This window comes from Sinocyclocheilus rhinocerous, unplaced genomic scaffold (assembly GCF_001515625.1).
Source record: "Sinocyclocheilus rhinocerous isolate Xijiao unplaced genomic scaffold, SAMN03320098_v1.1 scaffold1861, whole genome shotgun sequence".
In the NCBI taxonomy this organism is placed as follows: Eukaryota; Metazoa; Chordata; class Actinopteri; order Cypriniformes; family Cyprinidae; genus Sinocyclocheilus; species Sinocyclocheilus rhinocerous.
In genome coordinates, this window is record NW_015652149.1 from 44,619 (window position 1) to 54,519 (window position 9,901).

At 34.9% G+C, this 9,901-nt stretch overlaps 1 pseudogene; it reads right to left on the minus strand.

The window, feature by feature from the left end:
* LOC107713777 (NACHT, LRR and PYD domains-containing protein 12-like) overlaps nucleotides 1–2,588 on the minus strand; it is a 16,688-nt pseudogene extending 14,100 nt beyond the window's left edge.
* Between the last annotated feature and the right edge of the window lie 7,313 nt (nucleotides 2,589–9,901).

Below are 9,901 nucleotides of genomic sequence, written 5' to 3' on the forward strand. Positions count from 1 at the left end.
CTATATTTAAGCATCACAGTGCAGCCCTCAAATACCAATTAACTTTAATTTTTAAATCTTTATACTTTACTAATGCCCTTCAAACCACTAGGTTTTACCCACTTGTCAGCAAGAAGGTTTTGTAAGGAAGTGAAAATCATTTAAAATATAATAAAATTTTGTATGATCACACATTCTTTCTTGTATTTTAATAAGTACAGGTCAGAATAAATATATTGTTCCATATTTACATAAATATATTGGCTACGATGAATGACCATGGTTTGTTACTCTGAATGACGATTTGCCAAAAAGAGAGATAATATTGCCATTGTTCCCATAACTGAAATGTTTTTAGTATTAGTCTGGTCATTAAATTAGTTTAAAAAATATTCCTGAGTAAATGACTGCAGAAGCAGATGTTGAAATATAATAAGCATTTTATTCTACTGTTCTGATGCTCCCCTGCCATGCTTGCTTAGCTTGTTTCTGTTTCTGACTTGCACTGCCCCAGAATTGTTACAGCCATATTGATAAATACTTTCTATTCTAAACATACTTAGGTTTGCCAATATAAATGTCATTATCAGGAGGAGTGTTTGGGGTGGAGAATCCCCTCAGTGACCTCTCTTGAACTTGTGACATACTGTAGTGAGGGGGGAGTCTCTGTTCAGAAATACTGGCAAGCTATTATTCTGACAATTGAAATCCTCAATACCTTTCTCTTTTCCTTACTAAAGGCACATTCACACCAAGTACGATAACTATAATAATAATGATAAAGATATAGTTTAAAAAAATTATTCTAAATATAAAAGAATAGCAGATTCCACAGCACAACTAACAATAACTGGACAGTGAAATGATATTATTGGAATCACAGAGCGATTTTATATATATATATTTTTTTACAGCTGATGAATGTTAAAAGCATTGACAGCCAATCAGAATCCATTCCACTTTAAAGATCCTGAGCATTTAAAGCGGCAGATGATAAACCTGCAGCGCATTCTTAGAACGAACAGTAATATCATTCATTGTTGTGGAGGCTAGCATAGTTACTGTTATAGTTATCTTTATTATAGTTATTGTTCTTGGTGAGAATGGGCATTAAGAGTGCCACCCAAGCTACTGAGTCCACACTTATTTTATTAGTTTTTTGGCTTTTTACAGTGCCTAGCATCTCTCCCTGTTCGTGGTCATCTAAAATTAATCAATAACAAATTAATCAATACAAAAATGCATTCAAAAATTAATATTTATTAAGTTTAACACATATTTGCCAATGTTAAACATTCCCCATGTATCTGTAATATGAATAAGATGCTAAAATTGTTATTTATACATTGATACTGACATTCAGTGTAATGGATGACACTGTGGTGTAACAGAGCATTTGCATTACACAACATGACAAAAACATTACGCTGAATGACGCAACTTCTACTTCAGCTTATATTGCAGGCAATCAACTGGCCACCTGTGTCAAACAGTGAGTTTGGCCATTAAAGCTAATCACAATTATTTACAAATCTCCTAATAAAAAAAAAAAAACTAACAATAAAAGTGTTTTTCGGCATTTCACTGAATTACATGTGTTTTTGTAACTGCAGATAACAGACCATAAAAAGGTGGAATTATCAAATATTTAAGAGCAATAAATTCACTTTTCTGCAGCACCACATGGTCATCAGGGTGCCATCTTATGATGTCACAGACTGCTGAATGACTATCAGTTTTTTTATATGATTTCAGAATGGCTTCTTGTTCCTATTATCTCTGACAAACTGCATTTTCGGGACAAAAGTCCCCTGGTTATTTCATAACTTAAAAAAAACAATAAGACATAGACCTTTTAATATAACACAGCCAACACTTACTTGAAAATGCCAAGACAACCAATGTATTTTTTAACTTGGTATTTTATATGTTTATTTAAAGATGTAATGGTAAAATCAACGTCTGGACCATTACACTGAATGACAATTTTACAAATTTTGACATTTTATTGTCTCAATATAAAATTACTTTTGTAAACTTAATTTGATGCGGACACTGTCGTCTCGTCTTTGATCCACATGCTACTATATGGATCCATTCAGAATAACCAAACCACTGACCAGCGCATAATCTAAAGCACCTTCAGCTGGCATTCATTATAAAACACTCCTGCTTTTAAGCCAAATACACGCTGAAAAGAATCATTTATTGCCATCTGGACACGAGTCACCGCCATCTTTGATGAAATCGTCTGTGTTTTCTTTGCATTAGGGCTGTAACTTATTACTTATTACTAATGCATTCCCTTTCTGGATCCTTGAACTTTCCAGAAGTTTACCGGTTTCAAATGACCTCCTGGGTAGTCTGCTTTATAGTGTCATTTCTAATCACCCAGACAGTTGTTGTCATTTCTGTCGTTTTGCTCAAAGCTGTTAAACTGTTGTAATATAACAGCTCAGGTTTAAAATATCATGTAAAGAAAAGCAAAACCTAAATAGCATCTTATTTTTATCTGACCGCATGGTTACATGAGGAATACGTTCTTAACTTACCACAAAACATTAGCAGGTTTAGCCTCGGAATGGCGTCTCTTCTTTTTACTTTTCTTCTTCTTGTTTAATGGCGAATAACTCCTTAGGAGCGTTATTGCTTTTACTTTCATTTCGAGTCACCTGGTTAAGTTGAGTCTTGAAAAACAACCATACTCCCTCTAGTGGCGTAGAACATCATCACATTCTGAGCTGAGTTGTAATTTAGGCTGCTTTAGGAGAGGCCTATGCATGACATCTAAACTCGACACATGAACATCAAGAAAGTGGTATGTGGTTTAATAAGGTCAAATAGCTTTTGCTGTCATTTTAATGAAATATCATGTTTAATATGACAACATGGGTAGTACATTGCTTGAGGCAGAGGAAAAACATGTTAAAAATAAAGGTAGCACATCTTAAATGGTAGGCAATAACTATCACAATGTGCTTCTTCAATATGTTGTGAGGCAGGACTAACCCACAACCCTATATTCAACAGGGATTGCCCACACCACAAAGCCCTGTTCAATGTTCAGCAATTAAGTCTTGTTTGTGTGTTTTTCATTGCATTCATGTTCCCCTGTGTGTCCTTCATGTGTGTCAGTCATCTCTCACTATCAGCGATCAGATGATCAGTCAGAACAGGGACAGACTCCAGCCGTGTCCCTCAGAGAGATGACTGTCCTGGACACACAGACTCACAGAGACCCCCGTCCAGCAGCAGAGACTCCAATGAGAGAGGAACTAATGAAGATGAAGAATGAAAACAGACTGAGAGATGAGAGGAGTATTCAGAAAGACACATGTAATGGAGGAGAGCAGCAGTGTGTGAGAATGGATCAGTAATATAAATTCATATTTTGTCATATTTTGGGGAAAATTAAATAAAATATCAAGAATGCCAACAAAACAAAATAATATATATAAACTGCAATCTTTTATTTATATACTTATTTAACTTTTTTTTTTTCAAGACATAGAAGAAAATAATGTTAAGCAGAGTGAGACAAAAAAATGACTTCACAATAAAATATTTTCTGGAATACATTATAATAGTGTTGCACATGATTATCTCATTTATATGATGATCATATCAATAATTACATTATTTTATCTTCAAGCTGTACTAAACAGGGAGGAAAAACTTTGACCTTACAATTCCTGACAATCCAGCAAAAAAAAAAAAAAAACTGCATTCTCTGAAAATGTGACTGACATCTACAGTAGTTTTTATAAGATTATACCAAATTTGTTTGGTTACCTCACATGAATTACCATCATCTTTCCTATCTGAAGGAGAGATTAAGAAACATTGGTCTGTGATTAACTGCTCATTACGAATGTAGTTCTACAGTACTGCATGCAGCTTTACAAAATATGACGTGTCCAGCAATACCTTCATGAAACCATTGTGCACTGTATATAGAATTTGTTTGATTCTGTCTTTTTGTAAGAAAATATAATAAAAAAAAAATATCATGCCTATGGAAACCTGGAGCTTTATTTCTCACAATTGTGGCTTAGTGTTACAATGTGACAATAACTTATTTACTTTATTTCTTGCAATTGCCACTATTTATAAATGTTGGGGAAGCTACTCTGAATCTGAAGCTTGACCAGCTACAAGCTACTCATATGTTAAAGTAGTTAAGCTACATTCAAGCTACCCTTCTGAAAAAGTAGCTAGCTACTTTTTGATAGTAACTTGTAGTGTAGCTACTACAGATCAGATCACTGAAACATTGCCACATATCCTGAACTGCTGTCATGCTTACAAGGGAATGTACATAGCATGCCACGACAGAATAGTGGACCTGATAGTGAAAGACATATCACACCATTTACCACCTTTAGTAAGAATATACAAACATTCTTCTGTAAAATCATCCATGTTTCCCCAGCAAACAAGCCTGCACTGGCCCTTTACGGACCCACTTAGGGCTGCCAGCACAGGGCCCCTGAGAATTTGCTCATTGGCAAAACATTGGCCCCTAAGCACTAGCACTGGCCCTGCATGGGCAGCCCTCACTTAGCCTCCAGGAAGCCTTAGCGCTGTTTTATTGAAAATAATAACGTTTGAAGTCACCGTTATGGAGGTAAGTGCTTGCTTTAGTTGGGTTCCTGTCCCTTGACTTTTTAACTAAAGTTTTTTTCAGGCATCATTTGTTATAGCAAAAGTTGTAAGAAGAAAAACTGATCTGATGAATTAGTCATCACGTAGTGTCTTGGTTCCCTGATCTCACCCAGAGTTTGATATCTGAAGACATTATTTAGATTTGGTTATTTCACAACATATTAGCCCTAGAACACCAACTGCATGAAATTTTGTCCTGCTTCAACAGTTTGAATGATTTTAAATCACAATTAAATTGTTTTAATTCATTACGCAGAAATTATTTGGATAGGATCATGTAGACTCACACGGATATCAAGATTCAGCGTATGAACCTCAACGATGGTGACAGTCAGCAAAATATTCAGATCAACTCTGAAGATCATAAAATTACAGTTGATTGTCACCATTGTTGAGGTTCATATGCTGAATCTAGATATCTATGTGAATCTACATGATCCTGTCCAAATAATTTCTGCATAATGAATTAAAAACATTCAAAATATTAAAGCAGGACAAAATGTCATGCAGTGGTGGTTGTTTTAGAGATCAGAGAATCTGGACACTACATGATGATTGAATCACCAATAAGTAACTATCACCATCTGATCTGTTTGTGTTCTCACAACTTTTGATATAAGAAATGTGCTTCAGAAACACATCAAAGTTAATAAGTGAAGGTTCAAGAGCCCAACTAAAGCAAGAACTTACCTCCATAACGGTGACTTCAAACTTTATTATTTTCAATAAAACAGCGCTAAGGCTTCCTGGAGGCTAAGTGAGGGCTGCCCGTGCAGGGCCAGTGCTAAGGGGCCAACGTTTTGTCAATGAGCAAATTCTCAGGGGCCCTGTGCTGGCAGCCCGTAAAGGCCTAGTGCAGGCTTGTTTGCAGGGTCAGTATTGCAGTAGTAACTCTGAAATCTTTTCACATTTGTCTGCTAATACACCAGATGTTGTTGTGATTAATACGGAGTGTAGAGAGGTGTTCATTTTGGAGGTTGCATGCACCTTTGACTCTGGTATGGAGGAAGATTTTATGACCAAAGTCATTTAATATCAACCACTCCTAAATACCATTTCAGAGATAGGTTACAGGGGCCGATTACTTGTTTTCATATTTAGCAGCTTAGGACACACACACAGGTTGGTTGTAAGAGAGCTTCAACAACTTGGGATGCTCAGAAAGAGGGCTAAACGGCTAGCAAAGTACTGTGCTTTGTTCTCTATCTTAGGCAGCCATCATATATGGCGGAGCTGCTGTTATTTATACCCATAACAACTGAGTGATATGTTTAGTATTGTGAAGACCTGTTGCATGCCACTGGTCCCGGATTTTGTTCATGTATTTAACTTCATCTATAATATGTATGTCCCTGTAAATAATTTATTTTAAGTGGACTTAAATAAATTGTTAAAGTGTGTGTGTGTGTGTGTTTGTGATCAGGAAGACTTGTATTTGGCTTATTCAGTACTCAAATGTTATACCCATCTAACTTATGCAATACAGTGGAATACTGCAATGTGTTTAGTATTCCACCCTAACCTATTAGTCAAATATTATTTTATTTTATTTTATTTATTTATTATTATCTTTTATTATTATACCCTCATTGGGGGCTGAGCCCCCCTAAAATGAAAATCATAGAATCGCCCCTGAGGATCAGTGAGAGTGAAGGTTCAGGAAAGTGTTTTTGTGTATCTCTGGAATAGTACCATGAGACACCACTCACTCACTTACTCATGCTGAAATAGCGAGTGTCTTACCTGGGGTCAGAGGTCACTGATGCATCACAGAAAGAAGAGGACAGATTATTCAGGGGTTGATTGCAGCTTGATTCAGGAGATGGAGAACTCATTGTAGAGTCCTGATCTTCACTTTTTTCACAGACACTCATTTTGGAGTCACTGTTCTCCAACTGTCATGTGGAAACTGAGTTAATTGTTTTCTTTATTTTTTCTGTAGTACAATGATACAGTACAGCTACAAAGTACAATATTAATCTGGATGGCATTGCAATCAAATTACCTTCCACAAATTATATATATATTCATGTATTCATGTATTTATTTATTTAGTTTCTTTACTTATAATAATACTTCTATGTAGAATCATAAAAAAAATAAATAAAAAAAAACTTTTTATGCTGAAATGGTTGTTTGTTTTGGGGATCAGGGTTCATTTACATCATGAATGTCTTATTCACAATAGTTTATTTTAACCATTATAAACCATTATAATTGTTTTTACTCAAACAAATAGAAACATACAGACTTTGAGCATAATTCTCTATTGCTGTCACATGCCAAAACTGCATCATCTGCATAGAGGAACTGCAATCACCCCAAAATAAACACATAAATGTTGAAGGTGAAGACATTGTATAGTATTGGAACTTGTGCTTTATTACATCAACTTTATGTATTTATTTTCAATATTGACTTATTATTTATTAATGTATCCAGCTTGATGTCAGCTTTTATGTAAACAGTATTCAGAATTGGGCAGTATTTAAATTAAATATATTTAATATATGTATTTGATTACTTTTGAGTATTTTGTCATTTGTATTTTGCTGGACATCTGGTATGATTTAGAACTATTTTTCTGACAATTGGTATTGGAGCTAAAGTTCAGTGCAATACAAGTTACACTCAATATGTATAACTGCAGATGCGTTAATAATTCACTTTAAACATCCTGAGTTGTTATACTCGTGTACATTTATTTACCATTTTTGTTGCACTTTTAATATTTGCTTCAGCAGTGTATGAGTCGAGGTAGGCTACTGGAAATATGGAAACATGAAATTATGTATTAGGCCCAAAATGTGATCATGTGGTTTACATGTGGTGTCGTCTTTAGTAATTCTAATGGATTAATATTAACGTGGTCATTTGAATGCCGTATTCAGCATTAATTTTGTACAGTGTCTAGTACATGCACTATGTACACGGAAGTTTTTGTAAAGGCGCGTCAAGAGCGCATCATTTACTCGCGTTTGAGCAACAAATCAACAAACATATCGTTAATATTGTTTATAATATGATCATTGTACTATATGTGCAATAACTCTTCTGTTCACTGTTAGTGAAATATCTTTAAAATCATAATAATTTACTTTCAAACTTGTATTTTGTTGAAGCTGATCAAGAAATATTCGTATATAAAACAATTAGCCTATATACAAGGACTCCATTCAACATTTTTAATTATGTTGTAGGATATGTAACAAAAATCTGAGATATCAAAATCAAATCTCAATAGTAGCCTAATTTACTTAAGCACTGCGATTTTCAAAGTTTCCCTATTTTGGTCAGTAGATTAAAACAAATTATAATGTTCCAATGTAAAGCAGATCAAAAATCAAACAGCAGCTCATTTTACATGAAAAGCCATGAAGAATAAATTCTTAACTTACCACAAATTATGATTTATTTTATATACTCAGTGTTAACAGGTTTAGAGCCACGGAATGGCGTCTGAATTTCTTCTTTTACTTTCGTTTTAACTCGTGTGAGGTGTTGCAGTAGGTTACTTTAACTGCACTCATGTGAAAAACAAACTTACTCCCTCCAGTGGCGCAGAGCGGCATCACATCATGACTGCTGCACTCTCGGCTCACAGAGGTCAGATGATCAGACAGAACAGGCACAGACTCCAGCCGTGTCCCAGAGAGATGACTGTCCTGGACACACAAACTCACAGAGATCCCTGTCCATCAGCAGAGACCCCAGCAACATCCATTCATGACATGACAGAGGAACCAACGAAGATGAAGAATGCAAACACACTGAGAGATGAGAGGAGAAATCAGAAAGACACATGGAGAAGAGCAGACAGTGTGTGAGTGTAACGTCTGTCTGAACACATGCTTCAATCACACACTAAATCACTGCTTCAGCTCAATGTTTGATCAACTAAATAAAGACCTTAATCTGGATCTCTCAGTCCTGACTCTGAAATATAAAGATGTAACATGATAGACATTGAACATGTATAAAGATGTATTGAAGAACACCAGTAGCCCAGTATTAAACTGTGCAGATGTCACAATAAAAAAAAAAGACTTTTTCACCTGATCTGATGCTTAAGTTACTTTCACTTGCAACCTCATGAACATCAGCTTAAATCAATAATCATTCATCTGGATGTTCAATTTAGATGTTACTACATGAAGCACATTTTAGGTTACCTGACAAAATGTTTTGACAAAACCAATCCAAAACACAGGCAAAAATAAATGCAAAACAGAAACAGTAACATAAAACACTGAGGTAGCAACAAAACAAATCACTCTGAATTACAGCTTTAGCTAACATAGTTTGTTACATGAAAAAGTAAATCATGATAAACATTTTAGGCTGACAAAATGTTTTGACAAAACCAATCCAAAACACAGGCAAAAATAAATGCAAAACAGAAACAGTAACATAAAACACTGAGGTAGCAACAAAACAAATCACTCTGAATTACAGCTTTAGCTAACATAGTTTGTTACATGAAAAAGTAAATCATGATAAAAAAGAAAACTGCAATAAAACACATTCTGAAATATATAATATCAGTATTAAAATCGTGATATCATGAATCATGATAAACCATACAGATATAAACCATTTTATGCTAATTCTACTAAATATAACAGTATGATTTCCATATCAGTTACATTAACAATGTGACAGAAAACCTGACCAATCACATCTTTTATTTGCACTTGTGGAAGTTGCCCTTCATTGCTCATTAAAGAGCAGGTCATATGGTATTTTAAAGTGTCCTAATATTGTGTTGGAGTCATCTACAACAGGTTTAAATGCATCTAAAGCCAGAAAACATTGTAATTTTCTCAGAATATACACAGTAAATTCCCGAGAGTTAAATGAACACTGCTCAGAGCATATATGGTCCCACTCTAAAAGAGTGTTAAAGTAACACTGAAGCAGTGTTAAAGTTAATGAGATAATTAAGTGATTAATTAAGTGCTGATTGATCATTAGTGATGAACAGCTGTTGTTAACAAGCAGAATCACTGAAGAAAAGAGAAACACAAGAACTACAACTGACTTCAGCCACAGCCTTAGATGAAATCAACTGAAATAAAAGAAGACATTAAATCCCTCAAGATCTCAGCAGAAGATGATTAATCATCTCCACAAACAGCATCACCAGCTTCACACATTACTAACCAGTTTGACTTTTTGTTTGTCATGCGTCTAAAAAGTCTTATTAATGCCGAGTTCACACTGCACGATATTAGCCCGATTTTTCACTCGCCGACAG